This window comes from Urocitellus parryii, chromosome 1 (genome assembly GCF_045843805.1).
Source record: "Urocitellus parryii isolate mUroPar1 chromosome 1, mUroPar1.hap1, whole genome shotgun sequence".
Lineage (NCBI taxonomy): Eukaryota > Metazoa > Chordata > Mammalia > Rodentia > Sciuridae > Urocitellus > Urocitellus parryii.
The window spans coordinates 209,848,321-209,871,575 of record NC_135531.1 but is presented as its reverse complement, the minus strand read 5'-3'; positions in this window follow the sequence as shown (position 1 = coordinate 209,871,575).

The following is a 23,255-nucleotide window of genomic DNA, read 5'->3' as shown; positions in this document are numbered from 1 at the left end:
CGAGATAATCCCAAACTCTACAGACTATATCAGTGTACTGCTGGGGTTGGAACTCCTTTTGCTATCCTACATGCCTACCTAATTTGCATGTAGTGTTAGCTCTGTGAACTCAATCACTGGATTATACACTTACCCTAAGTTTTTTAAAGGTGGACTATAAACTCATCTTTCATTTATTCATTTATTTTTTCTATATCTGATGACTTAGATTACTTCTTGTTTCGATTTACTTAAATCTTCAAATGGTAGACATCAGTTGTTGTTTACAGATAAAATAGAGGTTTATAATCCAATTATTAAAGATGATTTTATATGTGCAGTATGTATTAGAAAAACTATTCAAACTCACCCATTGGGTTGCTTACATTTTATTTTATTATTTTTTTAAAATATTTATTTTTATAGGTGTAGATGGACACAACACAATGCCTTTATTTTTATGTGATGCTGAGGATCGAACCCAGGTCCCACCAGTGCCAGGCGAGGACTCTACCACTGAGCCACAATCCCTGCCCCTAGGTTGCTTACATTTTAGCACTAAAAATAACAATTATTGTTTTATCATATAATATTAAATCATTTAAAATTTTGTCACTACCTAGATTTCATAAATTTTTGAATCCTGATTTTAATTGCAAATTTTTAACACTAAGAACTATGAGAAAAATTTGCACCAAAACCCAGAAATAAGTATATATATATACGTATTATATGAGTACATATAAAATATATGTGTATATATTTCCAAGGAGAAATGTGTACTTATTTCATATATATATTAACCTTAATACATATGTATAAATGTATATATTTACATATGTATATATCTATTTGGATATATATATTTGCATATATATTTTGAAATATATATTATATATTTATATGTATTTATATATATACTTATTTATATATAATATAAATGTATACATATATATATTTCCAAATTTTCTATTTTACAATTATGGAAGGGCCATATTCAATACTGGCTTGTCTAAAATGGTATGTTAACTTGGCAATATAAGGTTTCATCAAGAAGTTGTAAATAGGGCTGGGGTTGTAGCTCAGTGGTTGAGTACTTGCATAGGATTTATGAGGCACTGGGTTCCATCCTCAGTACCATATAAAAATAAATAGATAAAAGTAAAGGTATTTTGTCCATCTACAACAAAAAAAATATTTAAAAAAATTATAAATTTAAACCAATTCAGTTTACATATTTGGCTACATTGACCCATACAGCTGAATTTAGAGTTTTGAGAGCATATTTTCTCATATCTATTTCCTAAATTATCTTCCTCAGTTTTTTAAAACTTGCTATAATTATCTGATGTTTGGAGGTCTTAATATATTGGGTTCTCCTTCAGTCAAAACAATAAAAAAACGGGTTCTGGTGTCACTCATTAGGACAGAATGAGCAATGAGGATTGTATTTGGATTTTAGTTAACATCCTGTTGAGAAGAACTGCACAGACTGAAGCAGTGTCCACACAATGTGGTGGATATAAGCATGATTCTGTCAACTGTCAATGGTCAGTGAAACAAGATGGAAGAGAATGGCAAGGCATCTAAGGAGCCAAAGATCCTTGAAAGCTGAGTAAGAGGAAGTCATCCTTGAAAAACTCTTCACAAGTATCAGGACTTCCAGGAGTGAATGAAGTGGAGAAAAGAGACAGTTCCACCTCATTAAAGAAGGGTGGTTGCTCTAGGAGTTAAGCAGATTCTGTGGTTATTATTAGGGAATATGAGTCAGAGAGTGACCATTTCCTGAGTGTGACTCATACAGTATAAAGAAGAGTTAACACTCATAGGAATCTAACTGCTAAAACTTGAATGATCCGTTCTCAGCATTTTCATAGCTTATTCCTGTTGGATTTGCCAAGTCTGAATTTGGTGAAAGATTGTCAAAATTGCTACCAAGAGACCCTTCTCACTGGGCTACAGCTGCATGTACTCCTCTTGCTTGTGGCATAATTGGCTCAGAAATTTCCATAGCCCATGTAACTGGTTACCATCTATGGTCTTAACTGGAAAATGAGAGTCAGTACAGGAAAGATGAAGGCTGCCTTTTTTTTCTTGAATAGACAAATCACTTCATATTTAGAATAAAATGGGTAATTCTGGTTGATGATTGAATAAAACGGATAATGGTAAGTAGATTTGTGACTCACATGAATACTAATATTCTACCAAGTATGTTGCATCACATTACAACAACAAAGAAAAAACATAAAAGGTCATCTTTTATGAGAATCAGCTTTGGAAGAAACCAGTGTTCATGAATAACTTTTAATAAAAGGAACTATAAATCAAAGAAATGCTATCAAGAGAGGAAAGTGAGCATCCGAGTTTGATGTGGTCGTCTATTAACTGATCTAGTAGAAATGCAAATCTTTTTAGTGAAAAATATATAAAAAGGAAAAGGGGCACTAGATATTCATCGGTCATCTGTCTTTTAAATTTAACTCTGTGAGACCAAAAGTTAAATAATTTATTGAGCTAAATATTCAGATTTATTTTAAATTTTTTGAGAGAATTCAAGAGGCCTCATTTAATTTTATTTTCCTTATTGGTATTGATTAGTATTTGTAAATTTTCACATTTGGCCTAAAAAATTTTTCCCTCAACTTTTAATATGTTTTGAGGAGAATAATTCACATTCTATAGTGATTTAACATCTTATGCATTTTTAAAAATGTTGAAGTATGTCAGATATATCAAAAAGGTACACAAAATAGAAATGTCCAATGTAATTGCTTAATATAAAGTAAATACTCAGGTAATACTTCCCAGGCCAAGAAATAGAATGGGCTGGCACTTAAAGCCCTTACTCATGTGTTTGTTTACCATAGACTTCTCCTTGTCCCAAGGTTACAAACCTTTCTCAACTTTTTGCTTTAAAAAATACTACTTTACTATTGTTTGGTTATTCTTTTTTTTTTCCTATTCTTTTTTTCTTTGTTTCTTTTTCCTTTCTTCTTTTGTTTTTGACTTAAACAAATTTATTTTCTCATAGTTCTGTAGGCTATTAGGTATTAATTACTAGTGCAGACCATTGTCATTAGATATGCCTATTATTAAGATATAGTTAAGAGGAATCATGAAGTGAATATACTTTTATATCATCTTCTTTTACTAAAATAGTGAAATAAAAAGTTCATTAGAGGAATGCAACAGCAGATTTCAGTAAGCAAAGAAAGACAATGTGAACCTAAATATAAGGCAATCAAAGTTATGTGGCTTCAGGGTTGGAGAATAAAAAGAATAATTAAAAAAGAATAAAACCTAAGGAACACCAAACAAAATCAAATATGAGTGGTGTAAGTCCCAGAAGGAGAGGAGACATAGTAAAAGCAGAAAAAAAAATATTTTAAGAAATAATGGCTGGGGCTGGGGCTGTAGCTCAGTGACTGAGCCCTTGCCTGGCATGTGTGAGGCACTGGGTTTGATCCTTAGCACCACATAAAAATAAAGTCATTCTGTTCATCTATGAGTACAAAATTTTTAAAAACAATTTTAAAAAAGAAATAATGGCTGAAATCTTCCTAAATTGATGAATACATGAATCTATAAACTCAAGAATCACAGAGTAGTCCAAGTATAATAAACACAAAGGTATTCACACCAAAAAAAATCATGATCTAAGTGTCCAAAGATAAAAAAAATGAAGAACAGTTAGCTCCAGACAGCTTTGCTGGTGAACTCTACCACATATCTAAAGAGGAATTAACAACAAATACACTCAAACTCTTCCAGAAAACAGAAAATAAGGGCACATTTCTTGACACATTTATAAGGGTAACATTACCCTGATACTTAATCCCTTTAATCTTTTCATAAGAAAACAACAGATCAGTATAACTGATCAATATAAGTGAAAAATACTCTACAGAACAATGGCAAATGTAATCAGATAGCACATTGAAAGGAGTACAAACTATGACCAAGTGGGATTCACATCAGGCATGCAAGGTTGTTTTAATATGAAATCAGTCAATATCATGCACTACATTTGTAGATTGAGGCAAACACACACACACACACACACACACACACACATACACACACACACACACACATACACACGGCATCATCTCAATACACAGGAAAGTATCTGAAAAAAATTCAATACTCTTTAATGATGAAAACACTCAGCAAACTAGGACTAGATGGGAACTTACTTGACATCTTGAAGGACATTTACCAAAAATCCTCAATGGCAGGAGATTGAAAGTCTTTCCCTAAGATCAAAACCAGACAAGATGCCCACTTTGCCCACTGTTAGTCATCACAGTGCTGAAAATCTTAGCAGAAAAAAAAAAATCAGGCTTTTGTTTAAATACCACCTTAACCAAGATATAAAACATTTCCATTACCCCCAAAATTCCTTGGTCCCATTTTGTAATCAATTCATTACCCCTAGAGCTATCTTCTGACAGCCACTGACTTACTTCTGAATTTTAATTTTTACTTTTTCCAAAATGTTATATATTAAATATATTATATATATATATATATATAATTTTATGTTCTATATATATATATATATATATATATATAGAACATAAAATTATATAGGGCCTAGATTTTGAGTTTGGCATTTTTAGTCAGCATAATGCATTTGAGGTTTACATCATGAACTACATCAACACTTTGTTTCTTTTTACTAAGTTAGTATTCCATTGTATAAATATAAATAGTTGATTAATCCTTTAACAGTGAAGGACAAATGTCATTGTAGGTTTTTGTGATTAAAATAGGTCAACTTTAGACATTTGCATGGACATATGCTTGATTTCATTTATTCTTCTGGCTTTAACACTGTCAATTTCTGTTCTTAAAGAATTTGTGTTTTTAATCTGCTATCAAATGTATAAGCCTAGGGGTTAGGGTTGTAGCTCAGTGGTAGAGCTCTTGCCTTGCATGCATGAGGTCCTGGGTTCAATTGTTTTTTTTTTTTATCCTTAAAAAAACTTATAAGCATAAAGTTGGTCAGAGCATGCCCTTATTATTTTTGTTTTCATCCTTAATATCTCTATCCTATAAGCATCCTGAGTACATTTATTACATGTTTAGACTGCTCAATATTTAAGTAAGTTTAGAGTAAACTACTTTCTTTGCTGTGCTTCTTAGCGTTAGATTTCTTCTGTCATTTGGAATTGTGATTTACTGGCTATTTTGGTAGCCTCTTCACCTCAGGCACATTCACTGCTAACCTTCCAAGTGGCTTTGTGTTGTCCTCACTATACCTCTGCACATTTAGCCCAGAACTGTATGTTACATCAATGATTTGAGCCTTCTTCATCTCCATGAATTTCGGAATTTTGAAAAGCAAACAGAAACATTTTTTCTTTAAATCCCGATTGCGTGATTATATATTCTTGAAGATAGCACTCTAGTGTTATACTTTCTAACAAGTTGCTAGAAATTGTTTTTTGTTTTTGTTTGTTTCACTCTGGTTCCTTTCATGAGTTAAGACTAATTAGCTCCCTAGCTTATTCTTCCCTTCTTGGAGGATATATGTCTCCATTTATGCCTGACTTTGGTCTTCCACCTTAAAGGAAAAAAGTAAGTATGCACATTATCCAAAGAGATAACTTCTGCCATCTCTGTATTCACCTGGACTCAGAATTAAGCAGAACTTCAGTGTGAGCAATACCCACAGATCTTTGGTGTATACTAGTTGTTTTGTTTCTTTTTTTTTTTTTAAGTTTCAGGTCCATCTATATATTTGACTGTCTTTATGAATATAATTGTATTCTTTTAATATTCTTTTATGTCTGCTATCTGTGTGCATAAAAGAAAAATTGTCTCCCATGAGTTTCACAGATACTTGAATCCTAATTCAAGGCCATGCCTCCAAGTACGAGGACAATAAAAAGCAATAGATGTCTGGTGCTAGAATGATGTCTTAGAGGTGGTAAACACTCTTTAAATGCTAATTTTATTATTAATACCAACATTCTTGAAATCACTGCATATGTGAAAAAGATTTCTTGCACCTCTTCTTGTGCTAAGATCTACATTATTAAATTTCTCAAAGAAGATATTACTCTCCTGTCCTATTCCAAATTGTTATGTATATATGAAAAATGTTATGAGGCTAGAATAGGACACAGAGAGAAAAGAAGTACCAACGTATAAGAAATTCAATCTAAGGCAGCATATTTTTCTTTTTAGATGACAGAGATGTATGGAAGAGAGCATATCTTGTAGTTACAGATTGACAGTAAAGAGTTATGGGCTAATAATGCTGAGAGTCAGGTGAACTATAACTTGCTGAGACAGCTCATGAATCTTGAAAATGCTGAATAAAAAAGTTAAGATTTACTTTTTAAATTAATGTTAGAAATTCAAGTTTAAATTTAAACATAAGTATGGCATATAAATTTTGCATATTCTAAATGTTTTATAATATTAAATTTAGAAAATGTTATTGTTGAATTACAATTATACATAATTGTGGAATTTGTTGTGATGTGTTTATACATGGAGATACTATAATTTGGTTAATTTCTTGACCCTTTTGCTTTCTCTTCCCTCCTGCCTTCCTCTGATCTCTATCCTCTCTGCTCTATTGGTCTCCCTTCTATTTTCATGAGATCTTTTTCTTCCTTTTTTCTCTCTAGCTTCCACAAAGTGTAAAAAACTTGTGACTCAACTTTCTGTGTCTGGCATAATTAACTTAACATGATGTTATCCAGTTTCATTGTTTTTTCCTGAAAACTACTTTATTTTGTTCTTCCTAATGAGTGAGTGAAACTCCATTATTTATATAAACCACTTCTTCTTAATCCATTTATCAGTTTCTGGCTCTATGACTCTGCTGGTTTTATTCACTCTTGTGAATCATACTATTGTAACTATGAGTGTACCTATATTACTATAGAATGCTGACTTTTTCCCTTTCAGATAAACAACAAGAAGTCCCAAGTTGGTTCCATTCCCAGTATTTGGAACAATCTCCGTGCCAATTTCTATAGAGGTGGTACTATTTACAAGCCCACCAACAATAAATTAGCACACTTTTCCTCCATGCATTTGTACCAGCATTTATTACTATTTGTGTTTTTGATAATTTCTATTCTAAGTAGAGTGAGATGGCATCTCAGGCTAGTTTTGATTTGCATTTCTCTGATTGCTAAAGATGTTGAACTAATTTTCTTATATTTGTTGACCAATTGCATTTCTTCTTTTGAAAAATAACTGTTTATATCATTACCCATTTGTTTGGGCTATTTGGTTTTTGCTGCTAAGCTTTTTGAATTCTTTATATATTCTGGATATTAATTTTCCATTGTAAAAGTAGCCAGAAAATATTTTCTCCCATTCTGTATGCTGTCTGCATGCTCTTAATTTTTCCTTTGTTCTACTAAAATTTTAATTTGATACCATAAGCTTATTAATACTTAGTATTATTTCCTGAGCTTTAGGAGTCTTACTGAAGAGGTCTTTGCCTGTAACTATATATTAGAACATTAATCCTATGTTTTCCTCTAGCAATTGCAAAGTTTCTCATATAATTCATAGGTCTTTATCTACTGTGAGAAGACTTGTGCAAGATAAGAGTGATCTAGTTTTATCCTTCTTCATATGGATGTCCAGTTTGCCCAGCACTATCGGTTTAAAAGGTGTTTATTTTTTTTCTCCATTGTATATTTTGGTACTTTTGCCAAAGATACGATGATTCTGTTTGGGTTTTTCTCTGTCTTTTGTTATATTCCATCAATCTACCTGTCTGATTTTATGCCAGTACCATACCGTTTTTGTTACTACAGACCTGTAGTATAATTTGAACCATTTGTTGTAATGGTTATTATTGGTTATTATTGTAATGCCTCTAGCATTGCCCTTTTTGCTCAGAATTAGTTTGGCTAATGTATTTTATGGTTGTGTTTTCTAGTGCTGTGAGGAATGCCATTAGTATCATGATAAAACTTGCATTCAATCTGTAGATTGTTTTTGGTAATATGGCCATTTAAACTATTAAATCTGCCTATCCAAAAACATGGAGGATGTTTTCATCACCTAAGTTCTTCTTTAATTTCTTCCTTCAGTGTTTTATAATTTTTGTCACAGAGGACTTTCACCTTCTTGGTGAGATTTATTCCCAGCTATTTTTTTGAGGCTATTATGAATAGGATTGCTTTCTTGATTTCTTTTTCAATTGATTTATTATCTGTATATAGAAAGCTATTGATTTTTGTATGCTGATTTTATATCCAACTACTTTGCTGCATTTGTTTCTCAGCTATAGAAATCTTCTGATAGAGTTTTTGGATCTTCTTACTGTATGATCATTTCCTTTGTAAAGGGTATGTGATATTTTGTCTTCTTTCCTTCCTATTTGTATCCACGTTGTTTCTTCCTCTTGCCCTCAATATTAGGAATATTCATCTGTGATTTTCTTTCATTGATGTGTCCTTGTCTGGTTTTGGTTTGATATTAAATTTCATTATTGTTTTAAGATTTATGATTATACAAGTTTTTAAGAAAGTAAGGTAAAGAATGTGAACTTTCTGTAATGATTAATTGCTCAAGTTAATAGCCCAACTGTGAATACATTCTGCTATATAATCTCTTGTGTATGAATTTCAAACACTAATTGATGCAATTTTATAATCTGAAAATTATTAGCAATTTTACCTTTTAAAAATAAATCATGAAGTCAATTAAATATAAAAATTAATTTTCCCTGACTCACAAAGTTACATTAGAAATTATGTAATTTGATAGACATCTTTAGAATAGCAATATACAATGTTATAATTAGATTTAAATCTTAAAAAAATAGATCTAAATTATGTAATAATTTCTTATGAGAAAATATCCCTTGCTCTTCCAAAGTAATAAGGTAAGTGATACATGTTCATACAATTCTATATTCTGAATAATCGAAAACTTTATAATAGAGTTTTGATTTTATAAAAGCAAAATTGGATATTACCTGGGCTGGGGATGTGGCTCAAGTGGTAACGTGCTCGCCTGGTATGCGCAGAGCGCTGTGTTCGATCCTCAGCACCACATAAAAATAAAGATATTGTGTCAACCAAAACATGAAAAATAAATATTAAAAAAATTCTCTCTCTCTCTCTCTCTCTCTCTCTCTCTCTCTTTAAAAAAAATTGGGTGTTTACTCACAAAATCGACTCCCTTTTAGGGCTTTTACCAACAACATCAGTGCAATCATTTATTTTTTCTCACAGAAAATTCAGGGGGCTAAGGGTGTTGTCAGACATTCAGGCAGGATAGCTAATGTAGTTTGTCCTTATTTCACAATGTTGGAAGCCTCAGCAATCTCAGTTGATATTTTCTGATATTTTTCTTCCCTGCTTCCTTAAAAAAGTATTAGGCAAGTTATTAGTAAAACATGATTCTTCTAATAACATCAAAATTCTTAACCTATACAGTATGCTAGAAAGTGAAAAGAAATTTTTCTGAGAATGATCAAATGTGAAAACTGAAGAGACAAATGCCCTTAACAAAATAATTTGAGCATTATATTTAGTGATGTGCCTAAAGAATGTTACATGGAAGTATTTATCTTCTATGCTAGCCTGAAGTAAATGTGGGGTGGATAAACTTGAGGGGGAAAAAAAAGATGCTAAATAATTTTCCAATGATGGCAAAGATAGGAAGAGGTAAAACAGGAATTTACACCTAACAAATGTGATTTCAGAGACCCTTACAAATACTAATTCTATTTTGGGTAAGAAAAATATTTGAAGTAAATAATATAGCCCCCTGATTTGTCCTAAGCCGAATTGTTTAAAAGTATGAACATTTTTCCCTTTCTTTCAAGCGATATTAAATGGCTTAAAGATAGAGAATGAAACAAAGGTTGTACTCCAATGGCAATAATATGAATTTACTATTTGGAAGGCTTGTATTGTATTTTTCTGCTATCTCTTATACTTGATATAAATTTAGGAGAATTCTGTTCCATATTTGAACCTCAATGTTCTAATATGTAAAGTACAATTATTCAAACCTCCTTCTTAAAATTATTTTGATATTGATGAGGCAGTGTTTTAGTCAGCTTTTTCATGGCTGTGACCACAAAACAATTAGAGGAGGAAAACTTTTCTGAGGGACTCAGCTTCAGAGGTCTCAATCCCTAAACAGTGAGCTCCATTCCTCAGGATAAGGTAGAACATCATGGTGAAATACTGTGGCAGAAGAAAGTAAGTCAGAACATGGCTGCCAAGGAGCAGAGAGAACTCTGCTCAACAAGGACAAACATGCATCCCAAATGTTGCCCTTAGGAACCCACCTCTTCCAGCCACACCCTATCTGCCTATACTCACCTATTAATCCCCATCAGGGGAACAAAACATTGTCCAGGTCACTGTCCTCATAACCGAATCATCTCGCCTGCAAACCCTTTGGTTGTCTTGCACATGAACTTCGGGGAGGGAGCCACCACATATCTACACCCTAACAGAAAGTAACCGTATCTGCAAAATTTCAAGCACAGTGCAAAGTCTGCGGTCAATAAATCATTGCTCCTTTTATTTATTTTTATAACTATTAGCCCCACATGGACTAATCTTTCATTTCCATTCTTTCTCCTATGCCTGAGAGTTAAAATGTCATAAACTATAACCTTAGGTTAAGTGTGCTTATCTTGAGGAAGACTTTCAGTAATTTAATTAGTCAGAAAAAAATTTTTTTAAGATTGTTTTTTAGAATGCCCCTTTTGTCATTGTACAGGAGTATACTAGTAAGTAAACAATCTATTTGCGTTCAAGTCCTATGAATTACCTAGGTGAATGCTTTTCGGACCATTCTACTTATAACTAAGCTACTTGAGAATTATGAAAAACTCAAAAAATATTTTATGCTTAAAAGTGAAATGATAAACTATTTTTGTGTTACTTGGAAAATGATATAGAATATTTTGTTGGCATGTGATCATAGAGACTATATCTGAGGTTCAGTGAGTCCCTTAATTCTCATGGGTAACTGACATGATCAGGTGGTAGGGAATTATTATTCTGTTAGAAATTATTCTGCTAGGGAATAATGAAGTCTTCTTTACATTAGAAGACATTAAAGGTGGTGAAATGCTGTACACTCTGAATTCAATATCTTCTGAACTTCCAGAAATTTTATTTGAGAAAGATAGTTAGTATCATGTATATGTTTTAAAAAAAAGAAAGAAAACCAGAAAAATAGACTTTAGGAGACATGACTACTCTTCATAAAAATTATAATGCTTTCCTTGAGTTGATTTTAATGTAATATTCCAAGCTCATTTCTTAGCTTATATTTTATACAAAATTGTTAATCTAGAACTTAAAAAGCTGTAGCCATAAGGAAGGGAAGAGACTGAAACATACATTTGAATGTACAATTTGGTTTAACAAAATCATCTGGCTAAATGTAAAAGCAACATCTGCATCCTTGTTTTCTGTAGGAAGCTGTGGGTAATTTTTGTATAGAACAAAGAATAATTAGAGTGTTTGATGAGCTTTTAAAAGATATTTTCACTTCTAAAAAGAGAATATATAGTTCTCTGATCAGATGTTGGGCAAACCTGACTTAATATCTATGATTTTCCCCACAATAGTGAAATAATAGAAAGGATTATTTTTTTCACAGTATTCAAGATCAGTGCAATTATCCTTGCTCTCTTAGATTTCATATACATTATTTTAAGATAACACTTGCATCTGTTTATATTAGTTAAAGGACTATATTGAATACTCATTTTTCATATACTTTTGAAAAGTTTTGATTTTCATTAATGTATAATTAGTTATCACAATTGTACTTGATTTAAACCAGAGCTTCTCAGCATTGGAAGTTTTGACATTTGGGGATGGATAATTCTTTGTTTGATGGATAATTTTACATCATATGTTCTGAGATGTTTATCAGTAGACAAAGTAGCACACTCTAGATGTCAAAAGCATCTCATCAGATGGCAGCAGCTGAAACAACCAAAACCTTAGTCCTGGGGAGCAAAATTGCATACCATTAAAAACCATTCTAATATGAAGATATAATAACCTTTATTTTAAATTGTTCATTTATTCATCCATTTGTTGAGCATATTCTCTGTATCAAACATGGTCTAAGGCTACTTTGAATAAGAAAGAACTAATCATTTCATTTTTTGAAGAAGCTTAATTGAACCTTTATTGAGAAGCTTAATTTTATAAACTTATAAATCCCTTGGGGTCAAAACTCATTTGCTTTTTACTATGATGCATTCTTTATCTCCTGCAGTTTTATGATATAATCTATTTTCAACACAAGTTGAATTTTTTTGCTGTGTGTGTTCCATTTTAGTTTCTCACCACATCCTGATTGATTTAAACTACTTATTAGAGAGGATGTAACATATTTCCTCTTTCATATAGTATTGGCTACATGAAGTAAATCATAGTGGTAACCTCTTCTCATTCCTGCTACTCAATTCCTAATTTTTTCTTTTTTACATGATTATCCCTTGTGGCCCCAGTAAATAACCAATCTCATTTCTAGTTCAACTTTCCTGGGCTTGTTTGGCACAAATGAGTTTATATATGTGTATTAACATTTTTTCCTTATGTTCTATTTCTTCTTACACAAATGATAACATATTATATATACTCTTCTGCATCCAGTCATAGAATCTGAAAGAAATGCCAAATTAATTGATAGAGAACCCCTCATTATTTTTACAATCAGGTGATACTCTTTTATATAGGTAAACCACAATTTATTCAACTACTCTTCTAGAAAAGTGTATTTAGGCTTTTAAAAAGTTTTCAATTAAAAGCAATTCAGTGAAAAACCTATTGGATATATATATATCCAATAGGTTTTTATATATATATAGTTCTAGGCATATCATAGTACCATTTCTGAGCAATCAGGCTACTGATTCAAAAGATAAGTGCATTTGTATTTTTGCCAGATATCTCCAATTTTAGTAGTTTTCATTTTCATCAACAATATAAGAACATGACTGTGTTATCATAGCTTTTCCAATACAATAGGAAGTTGTGCTTTTACTTTTCTCCCTGGCCAATAGGTGAGTAATGAGAGTAATGATATTAAAATGAATTCATATATTTTTTTCTAATTATGAGGGAGTTTGAACATTCTTTTATATGCTTGAATTCCATATGAATTATTTTTTATTGGTTCTAATTAGTTATACATGATAGCAGAATGTATTTCAATTCATTATACACAAATGGAGCACAGCTTTTCATTTCTCTGGTTGTACACTATGTAGAGTCATACCACAGGTGCAGTCATATATGTACCTAGGGTAAAATTGTTCATCTCCTATCTCCATCATTTCTATCCCCATTCCCCATTCTTTTCCCTCCCTCCCCTTTGCTCAGTCAAAGTTTCTCCATTCGCCCACCTCTCCCCACCCCTCAACACACACACCATTATGGGTCAGAATCCACTAATCAGAGAAAATATTTGACCTTTGTTTTTTGGGGGGATTGGTTTATTTTGCCTATCATGATATTCTCCAACTCCATCCATTTACCTGCAAATGACATAATTTTATTCTCCTTAAAGGCTAAATAATATGCCATTCCATTGTGTATATGTACCACCGTTTCTTTATCCATTCATCTGTTGAAGGGCATCTAGGTTGGTTCCACAGTTTAACTTTTATGAACTGAGCTGCTATGAACATTGATGTGGCTGTGTCACTATAGTATGCTAATTTTAAGTCCTTTGGGTATACCTGGAGGAGTGGGATAGCTGGGCAAATGGTGGTTCATTTCAAGTTTTCTAAGGAATCTCCATACTGCTTTCCATAATGGTTGCACCAATTTGAGGTCCCATGAGCAATGTAGGAGTATACCTTTTTCTCCACATACTTTTCAACACTTATTATTGCTTGTATTCTTGATAATTCCCATTCTGACTGGCGTGAGGTGAAATCTTAGAGTAGTTTGATTTGCATTTCTCTAATTGCTAGAGATGATGAAAATTTTTATATGCTTATTGATCAATTGTATTTCTTCTTCTGAGAAGTGTCTGCTAAGTTCCTTAGCCCATTTATTGATTGGGTTATTTGTTTACCTATTTATTTTGTGCTAAGTTTTTTGAGTTATTTATATACCCTGGAGACTTGTGCTCTATCTGAAGTGTGTGTAATAAAGATGTTCTCCCACTTCATGTTATTGATTGTTTCCTTTGCTGAGAAGAAGCTTTTTAGTTCAAATCTATCCCATTTATTAATTCTTGATTTTAGTTTTGTGCTTTAGTAATATGGTTAAGGGAGTCAGGACCTAATCCAACATCAGGAAAATTTGGGCCTAATTTTTCTTCTATTAGGTGTAGGGCTCTGGTCTAATTCCTAGATTCTTGATCCACTTTGAGTTGAGCTTTCTGCATGGTGAGAGAGTGGTTTAATTTCATTTTGGTGTGTATGGATTTCCAGTTTTCGCAGCACCATTTGTTGTAGAGCCTATCTTTTCTCCAATGTATGTTGTTGGTGCCTTTCTCTAGTATGAGATAACTGTATTTATGTGGGTTTTTTCCATATCTCCTATTCTGTATCATTGGTCTACATGTCTATTTTGGTGCCAATACAAGCCATTTTTGTTACTATATCTCTGTACTATAGTTTAAGTTCTGCTATTGTGATACTATCTTTAGTTTATTGCTTTACTATCTTGCTAAGAATTGTTTTGGCTATTCTGGGTCTCTTATTTTTCTTTTTTTAAAATTTTTATTGTTGGTTGTTCAAAACATTACATAGTTCTTGATATATCATATTTCACACTTTGATTCAAGTGGATTATGAACTCCCATTTTTACCCCGTATACAGATTGCAGAATCACATCGGTTACACATCCATTGATTTACATATTGCCATACTGGTGTCTGTTGTATTCTGCTGCCTTTCCTATAGAATTTGCAGGGAAATGGATGGCATTAGAGCAGATTTTGCTAAGTGAAGCTAACCAATCCCTAAAAAACAAATGCCAGATGTCTTCTTTGATATAAGGAGAGTAACTAAGAACAGAGCAGGGAGGAAGAGCATAAGAAGAAGATTAACATTAAACAGGGATGAGAGGTGGCAGGGAAAGGGAGAGAGAAGGGAAATTGCATGGAAATGGAAGGACACCCTCAGGGGTATACAAAATTACATACAAGAGGAAGTGAGGGGAAAGGGAAAAAAATACAAGGGGGAGAAATAAATTACAGGGGATAGTAGAGGGTCTCTTATTTTTCCAAAAGAATTTCATGATTGCTTTTTTCTAGTTTAATGAGGAAGGCTGATTGTATTCATTAAATGTTTTTGGTAGTATGGCCATTTTGACATTATTAATTCTTACTATCCAAGAACATGGGAGATCTTTCCATCTTCTAAGTTCTTCTCCAATGCCTTTCTTCAGGGTTCTGTAGTTTTCATTGTATAGATCTCTCTCCTTTTTTGTTAGATTGATTTCTAAGTGTTTTTTATATAAAGGAATTCATTTGATTTGTGGGTCTTGATTTTATATCCTGCTCCTTTTCTGAATTCATTTATTAATTCTAGAAACTTTCTGGTGGAGTTTTTTATAGCCTCTAAGTATAGAGTCATGTCTTTGGCAAATAGTGATAGTTTGAATTCTTCTTTTCCTATTCATATCCTTTTAATTCCTTTCATCTCTTTAATTGATCTGGCCAGAGTTTAAAGGACTATGTTAAATAGGAGTGGTGAGAGAGGGCATCCCTGTCTTGTGCCAGTACTTAGAGGGAATGCCTCCAGTCTTTCTTCATTTTTAATAATTTTGTCCTTGGGCTGAGCAAAGAAATCTTTTACAATGTTGAGTTATTTTCCTCCTATCCCTAGTTTTTCTAGTGTTCTGAACATAAAAGGGTATTATATTTTATAAAATACTTTTTCTGCTTCTATTGAGATAATCATATGATTTTTATCTTTATGTCTATTGATGTGATTAATTATGTTTATTGATTTCTGTATGTTGACCCAATCCTTGGATGTTCAATCCCTGGAATGTACCCCAAATGATCATGATACACTATCTTTTCAATATGTTTTTGTATGTGATTTGCCAGAATGTTATTGGGAATTTTTGCATCTATGTTCATCAGGGACATTAGCCTGAAGTTTTCTTTCCTTGATTTGTCTTTGTCTGGCTTAGGCATCAGGATGATACTAGCCTCATAGAATGAGTTTGGAAGTGTTCCCTCCTTTTTTGTTTCATGGAATAATTTGAGGAGTATTGGTATTAATTCTTCTTTGTAGGTCTTATAGAACTCAGCTGAGAATCATTCTGGTTCAGAGCTTTTCTTGGTTGATAGGCTTTTGATGGCATCTTCTATTTCATTGCTCAAAATAGGTCTGCTTAAATTGTTTATGTCCTCATGATTCAGTTTGGACAGCTCATATTCCTCTTGAGATTGGTGTCTTTGATATTTTATTTTCTATTTTATTGGAGTAAGATTTTCTTTTTTTTTAAAGAGAGAGAGAGAGAGAGAGAGAGAGAGAGAGAGAGAGAGAGAGACAATTTTTTTAATATTTATTTTTTAGCTTTGGGCAGACACAACATCTTTGTTTGTATGTGGTGCTGAGGATCGAACCTGGGCCTCATGCATGACAGGAGAGCGCGCTACCACTTGAGCCCCTTCCCCCGCCCAGATTTCTTTTTTTTAATATATTTTTTTTTTAGTTGTAGTCGGACACAATATATTTATTTATTTATTTATTTATTATGTAGTGCTGAGGATCAAACCCAGGGCCTCGCATGTGCTAGGTGAGTGCGCTCTCAGTGAACCACAATCCAGCCCTGGAGTATAAATTTTCAAAGCAGTTTCTAATTATCTTCTGTATTTCAGTTGTATCTGTACTGATATTTCCTTTTTTATCATGAATTCTAGTAATTTGAGTTTTCTCTCTCCTTCTTTTTGTTCAGGTGGCTAAGGGTTTACCAACTTTAAGTTTAAAGAAGTAGCTTTTTGTTTTGTCAATTTTTTCAATTGTTTTTTTGTTCATTTGTTTGTTTCAATTTCACTGATTTCAGCCTTGATTTTAATTACTTTCTTTCTTGTATTAATTTTGGTGTTGATCTTTTCTTCTTTTTCTAGGGCTTTGAGATGTAATGTCAGGTCATTTATTTGTTGACTTTTCTTTTTTTAATGAATGAGCTCAATGTAATGAACTTTCCACTTTCCACTTAGCACTGCCTTCATAGTGTTCCAGAAACTTTGGTATGTTTTATCTAAACTTTCATTTAACTCTTAAGAATTTTTATGTATGAGCAAGAAGAGCGATCCTAGAGGCATTACAATACCTGATCTCAAATTATAGTACACAACTATAGTAACAAAAATAGCACGATGTTGTAACTAAAACAGATGTGAAACTGAATGGACTAGACTGTAAGACAAAGAGATAAATCCAACAGATACAGTCATTGCAACTTGACAAAGGTGCCAAATATTTACATTGGATTAAGGATGACCTTTTTTAAAAAAATAAACTGATACTGTGAAAACTGAATATTCATTCGTAGAAGAATAAAGCTAGATTTCTATCTTTCATGCTGCACAAAAATCAACTAAAAGTGGTTCAAAGACTTGGAATTGGACCAGAAACTTTCTAATTACTGGAAGAAAACAAAGGCTCAAAACTCCAACAATTGGTGCAGGCACCAATTGCCTTAATAAGACCCTAAAAGCTCAAGAAATAACACCAAGAATCAATAAGTGGAATGCCATTAAATTAAAAAGCTTCTGCACAGGAAAGCAGATGAGAGGATGAGGAGAGGGCTTGTGGAGTAGGAAAAGATCATTGCTACTTGCTTCTCTGACAGGGTATTAATATCCAGAAAATATAAAGAAACCCCCAAAATGATTACACCAAAAAAAAGAAAGATAGAAAAGAAAGTCAACAAATTAGAAACAGAACTAAAGAGAGACTTCTCAAAGTAAGAAATACAAATGTCCAAAAATATATAAAAAAATTTCAATATCCCTAGCAATCAGAGAAATGAAAATCAAAATTACATTGATTCTTAATTTCATATCTTTCACTTTAGGAGTCTTGTTATAGAAGTTAGGTACTAAGCCAACATGATAAAAATTAGCCTACTTTATTTTCTGTTAGGCACAGGGTCTCTGTTCTAGTGCCTAAGTCTTTGATCTACTTTGAGTTGAATTTTGCACAGAGTGAGAGATAGGGGTTTAATTTTATTTTGCTACATATGTATTTCTGATTTTCCCAGGATTCAAACTAAAAAAGGAAACAATCAATAATGTGAAGAGAGAGAGCATACAGAATGGGAGAAAATCTTTACCCCACACACATCATATAGCAAGCACTAATCTCCAGTATATATTAAAAAAAAAAAAAACTCAAAAAACCTAACACCCAAAAAACAAACAATCCAAACAATTAATGGTATGAGGATCTTAACAGACACTTTACAGAAGAAAAAATGCAATTGGCTAACAAATATATGAAAAAAAAAGTTGAACATCTCCAGTAATTCGAGAAATGCAAATCAAAACTTCTCTAAGATTTCATCTCATTCTAGTCAGAATGATAATTATTAATAATTCAAGCAACAATAGTGTTAGCAAGGATGTGGGGGAAAAGGTGTACTCATACATTTCTGGTGGGACTGCAAGTTGGTGCAAACACTGTGGAAAGCAATATGGAGACTCCTTGAGAAACTGAAAATGAAACCACAATTTGACCCACCTATCCCACTCCTCAGTTTATAATTAGAGAACTTAAAATAAGCATACTACAGTGACACAGCTACATCAATGTTTATAGCACAATTCACATTAGCTAAACTATGGAACCAACCTAGGTACCCTTCAACAGATGAATGGATAAAGACAATGTGGTACGCATAAACAATGGAATATTATTCAGCCTTAAAGAAGAATGAAATTATGGCATTTTCAGATAAATAGATAGAACTAGAAAATATCATGCTAAGGGAAATAAGACAAACCCCCAAACCAAAGGCCAAATGTTTTCTTTGATAAGCAGAGGCAGATGCATAGTGTGGGTGGGTGGGGTGGATTTGGAAAGAATGAAGGAACATTGGATTCTGCAGAGTGGAGTGAGGGAAGGGGTGGGGCAGTTGGGATGGGAAGGATGGTAAAATCAGACAGACACTATTGCCCTATAACATGTATGATTACACTACTGGTATGACTCAGCACCAAGTACAGACAGAGGAGTTATGCTCCATTTATATACAATGTGTCAAAATGTATTCTACTATAATGTATAACTAATTAGAACAAATAATAATAATAATAAAAATAATAATAATAATAATAAAGAAGTCATGGGAATGTGGGGAGTCCATTTTCCTTGATAGGAAAAATGCTGTCACTCAATGAAGCTATCACTCACCACAAGCTTCAGCCATTTTGGATGTAATGTAGAACTAGAAACTGTTTCAAGGGTGACTGGCATCCTGATCTCAGACTTCTGCTCTGTGGAACCTAAGAGATTTCTGTTGTTTATAAGTGACACATTCTGTGGTACTTGATTATATCAGCTCAGACTCACTTAGACACAAAATAACCAGCATAGTGACTAACAAACTAGTCCATAAATATCTGTTAAAGTGAGGTTTTGTTTTGAGTCTCACAGAAAAAAAAATTGACCTTGTGAAATGTGGTTTCCTTTAAATATCATGAAGCCTTTAATTGATGAGTTTAGGATGAGAGTTTATGAACCCTGTTTTCATCACAGTCACCACTCTTTGAATGGCTAAGTTTAAAAAAATAAATTTATTTTGAGAGGGAGTGTTACCATGTTGCTCAGGCTGTCTTCATACTTGCAGTCGTCCTGCCTCACCTTCCCAAGTGCCTGGGATTACAGGCATGCTCTAGTGTACCTAAAAAAATTGCTACAATTGTAACGACTAGTCAAAAATATGTACACAATTAAGTAACCTATGTAATCTGACTAGTCAGATTAAATTCCTCACTCTTCAATATATGAATCTAGAAGATGAAGAAAACATTAAAGCTTAATTGGAAAATATCAGTATTTATGATAATATTGAGCACATAGAAACTGCTGATTATTAGTAACTATCTGTTATTATTAAAAATATAATTTTTATTAAATGTCCTTATAATATATTCACTCAGAAATTATCAATTGATCTCCTGGCAAAAACTATTATAGAGTAGCTGAATCATATTTAAATTATTTAAACATAAAAAGTGAATTACTTAGAATGCTTTATCAGTAAATACTATATATGGGAAAAAATCATGTGTTAGAAAAATTAACTGGAGTATTTTTTGCAATGCATCCACACCTAGAAATTACTTAATTCTGTAAATGCATGTAGAAGCAATGTAAGAATTTTTCCTAAGAATTATTGTATTGTCCTTTGATTACCATATTATGAAACAAATTAATTTGTAACTGTACTATATTTGAGCACATGCTTCTGATAGTTATTTTACTCAAACCTTTTTCTAGAAAATAAAAATATAGTAAGTTAAAGCCTTGAAAAATAGCCTGGAAGTGTTTACTCAATGGAGACAAAAAGTTTTCTGGTTTGTCCTGATTCAGACTCTAATAAGAGTCATGTTTATCTATATATGGAACATAATGTCTAAGAACTATAGAAAATGTGAGCAAATTAAGTATCATATTGCATATCTATTTTCTGTTCATATTCAGGAAAGCTCCATATTATATCTGATTATTTTGATGCACTAAACTTATTTGAAAAATGGTGGGAAGCTGAATTATAACATTGTTAAAATAATACAGAACATAGCTACTATAACATGCTGTTCAATTGAGATTATTTGTATCAAATCCAAGAGATATTTTCAACTTACTTCTTATTCTTGCAGATAAAATGATAAGCATTTTCTCCTATTCAAAATTAATTACAGGATTTCATCTACTTCTAATTTTTTATTAAAGAAACCATCAAGAACCTTCAATATCATACCGTATCAGTTCACATTGGCATGTCTACATAAAAACAATTAGAAAATAGAAACGAAGTACTAGGAATTTGTTGCTGTAAGAAATTTTTTTTAAATGATGACAAAGGAAAAATAAGTGAGCCTTTAAAACTACTTCCATTCATTAGAAGCAGGTCTGTGTTGACAAACCATGTTTAGCAATGATTCTACTAGGACATAAAATATCAGAACACATGTGCATTCATAAATTTATGGAATAAATTCTCACTGGCAATTAAAGGGTTCTTTCCACAACCAGTATTGGAAATGAAAGATTGAGCTTGGTACCAAAAAATATCCTGACATTTTAGAAGGCACTATTATCAATCACAAATTTATAATTATCAAGTGCAACATAGCATATAGACTATGGTAGGGACCTACTTTTTTATTAAATAAGATTAGAATGTTTTAGGTGAGCATATCAAAACAAAGAACAAAATGCTAGAAGCTGAGAACTAAAAGCTCAATTTTATTAACTTCTCTATAAAGTAAAATATTTCTTCTTTATAAAGATTAATTTCTAACTTAAATTTCCAATAAATATTATTTGGAGGTGTTTTGTGCCTATTCTAAAAAGTATTTGGAGATCCCCTTCTTTTATAGATATCAGTTTTGTTTCTGTTTTTTAAATCATTATTATATTGAGATTCTTGATTTTTAGAACTGAAATTCAACTAAGCATGCAGAAATTTTATTTATTTATTTATTTATTTATTTATTTATTTATTTATTTTTATTGGTCGTTCATAACATTACATAGTTCTTAATACATCATATTACACGGTTTGATTCAAGTGGATTATGAACTCCCGCTTTTACCCCGTATACAGATTGCTGTATCACATCAGTTACCCTTCCATTGATTGACATATTGCCTTTCTAGTGTCTGATGTATTCTTCTGTCTGTCCTATTCTCTACTATCCCCCCTCCCCTCTCCTCCCCTCCCCTTTTCTCTCTCTACCCCTTCTACTGTAAATCATTTCTTCCATTTGTATTATCTTGTCTTACCCCTTATCCTCTTATATGACATTTTGTATAACCCTGAGGATCGCCTTCCATTTCCATGCAATTTCCCTTCTCACTCCCTTTCCCTCCCACCTCTCATCCCTGTTTAATGTAAATCTTCTTCTCAAGCTCTTCCTCCCTACCCTGTCCTTGTTTACTCCCCTTATATCAAAGGAGTCATTTGGTATTTGTTTTTTAAAGATTGACTAGCTTCACTTAGCATAATCTGCTCTAATGCCATCCATTTCCCTCCAAATTCTATGATTTTGTCATTTTTTAATGCAGAATAATACTCCATAGTATATAAATGCCACATTTTTTTTATCCATTCATCTATTGAACGGCATCTAGGCTGGTTCCACAGTCTTGCTATCGTGAATTGAGCTGCTATGAACATCGATGTAGCAGTGTCCCTGTAGCATGCTCTTGTTAGGGCTTTAGGGAATAGACCAAGAAGGGGAATAGCTGGGTCAAATGGTGGTTCCATTCCCAGCTTTCCGAGAAATCTCCATACTGCTTTCCAAATTGGCTGCACCAATTTGCAGTCCCACCAGCAATGAACAAGAGTGCCCTTTTCCCTGCATCCTCTCCAGCACTTATTGTTGTTTGACTTCCTAATGGCTGCCAGTCTTACTGGAGTGAGATGGTATCTTAGGGTAGTTTTGATTTGCATTTCTCTGACTGCTAGCGATGGTGAGCATTTTTTCATGTACTTGTTGATTGATTGTATGTCCTCCTCTGAGAAGTGTCTGTTCAGGTCCTTGGCCCATTTATTGATTGGGTTATTTGTTATCTTATTGTCTAATTTTTTGAGTTCTTTGTATATTCTGGTTATTAGGGCTCTATCTGAAGTGTGTGGAGTAAAGATTTGTTCCCAGGATGTAGGCTCCCTATTTACCTCTCTTATTGTTTCTTTTGCTGAGAAAAAACTTTTTAGTTTGAGTAAGTCCCATTTGTTGATTCTATTTGTTACCTCTAGTGCTATGGGTGTCCTATTGAGGAATTTGGAGCCCCATCCCACAGCGTGTAGATCATAACCAACTTTTTCTTCTATCAGATGCCATGTCTCTGATTTAATATCAAGCTCCTTGATCCATTTTGAGTTAACTTTTGTGCACGGCGAGAGATAGGGATTCAGATTCATTTTGGTGCAAATGGATTTCCAGTTTTCCCAGCACCATTTGTTGAAGATGCTATCCTTCCTCCATTGCATGCTTTTAGCCCCTTTATCAAATATAAGATAGTTGTAGTTTTGTGGATTGGTTACTGTGTCCTCTATTCTGTACCATTGGTCCACCCGCCTGTTTT